This window comes from Oryctolagus cuniculus, chromosome 1, assembly GCF_964237555.1.
Source record: "Oryctolagus cuniculus chromosome 1, mOryCun1.1, whole genome shotgun sequence".
Taxonomy (NCBI): domain Eukaryota; kingdom Metazoa; phylum Chordata; class Mammalia; order Lagomorpha; family Leporidae; genus Oryctolagus; species Oryctolagus cuniculus.
In genome coordinates, this window is record NC_091432.1 from 168,537,673 (window position 1) to 168,539,611 (window position 1,939).

Sequence of the window (1,939 nt, forward strand, 5' to 3'; positions counted from 1 at the left end):
ATGGGAATTCTCTCAAACAAATTTTTAAAAAACCATCATTTTTAAGTGATGTTTTAAGTTTTTAAGTTGTTTTAAGTGAACCTGCAAATCTCCATGATCTTTTTATTTTGCAGTCGTTGCAATAAGCTGTCTCAAATCAGCTTTTTGAAGTCAGAAGCTATAGAAAAATTAATACCACCGAGCCGGCGCCGTGGCTCAATAGGCTAATCCTCCACCTTGCGGCGCCGGCACACCGGGTTCTAGTCCCGGTTGGGGCGCCGGATTCTGTCCCGGTTGCCCCTCTTCCAGGCCAGCTCTCTGCTATGGCCAGGGAGTGCAGTGGAGGATGGCCCAGGTGCTTGGGCCCTGCACCCCATGGGAGACCAGGAAAAGCACCTGGCTCCTGGCTCCTGCCAGGATCAGCGCGGTGCGCCGGCTGCAGCGGCGGCCATTGGAGGGTGAACCAGCGGCAAAAGGAAGACCTTTCTCTCTGTCTCTCTCTCTCACTGTCCACTCTGCCTGTCAAAAAAAAAAAAAAAAAAAAAATACCACCAACAGAAGGGATTCCATTCATCCAGATAATATACTACTTCATGTTTTTTTTAAGTGAGATGAACATCTTTTCCTCTGACAAGGCTACAGGGCTATACACTTGTCAGTTCTTTCTACTACAAGGGCAGGGGAAAAAACCTTTTGTTCTAACCTTTAGCTTCAGTACCTGAGCCTAAGAATTCAACTGATGAATGACAGGCTAGCTGGGTGAGCCGCAGCACTGGCCAGCAAATAAATTTTTTAAAAAGTCACCTGGGGCCGATGCCGCGGCTCACTAGGCTAATCCTCCGCCTTGCGGCGCCGGCACACCGGGTTCTAGTCCCGGTCGGAGCACCAGATTCTGTCCCGGTTGCTCCTCTTCCAGTCCAGCTCTCTGCTGTGGCCCGGGAAGGCAGTGGAGGATGGCCCAAGTCCTTGGGCCCTGCACCCCATGGGAGACCAGGAGAAGTACCTGGCTCCTGCCATTGGATTAGCGCGGTGCGCCGGCCACAGCGGCCATTGGAGGGTGAACCAACGGCAAAAGGAAGACCTTTCTCTCTGTCTCTCTCTCTCACTGTCCACTCTGCCTGTAAAAAATTAAAAAAAAAAAAAAAGTCACCTGGAAGGCTTATGAAAACACAGATGCCAGGGCTTTGCCTCTAGATTTCCAGATTTAGATGATCTAAGATGTCCAGCCATTTGCATTTTTTTTTTTTAATTTTTGGAAAGTAGAGATGAAAGAGAAATGATTATCTTCCATCTGCTGGTTCCCTCTCCAATACCCACAGCATCTAAGGCTGAATTAGACCAAAGCCAGGAGCCAGGAATTCCGTCTCTCTCTTGGGTGGTTGGGACCCAAGTACTTGAGCTATCACCTGCTGCCTCCCAGGGTGCACATTAGCAGAATGCTGACCTGGAAGCAGAGCAGGGATTCAAATCCACATACTCCTACTATATGCCAGTGCCCCAAGCTGGGTCTTTGACTCAGGAGCAAATGCCTACCCCAGCAATCTGCATTTCTAACAAGCTCCCAAGGGATGACTGTGCTGTGAGTCAGGGGACCACGCAGAGCAGAACTGCACCAGAGTTAGGACAATGTGTCCTTCAGTCAGGCTGACTGGGGCCGGGGGGAGGAGAGGAGGCCATGCTTATGTCTGTTTCTAGGTGCTAGAAAGAACAGCTAGAACTTTCCATAAACTATCCGGATTAGTCAGAATTCTGAGGAGGAAACAGATGGTACATTTAAAAGTGGGGTAAAAAAGACTTTAAGGAAGGGACTACTGACAAAGGTATGGGCAGGATGCGGGGATACAGCATGTAGGCTGACATTGATGGGTACCTATCGCCATCCTGAGGCCTAAGGGAATGAGGAGAGGGAGCTCCCAAGACAACAGCTGTAGCTCTGGAGAAGCCGCACTCTTTGAACCTG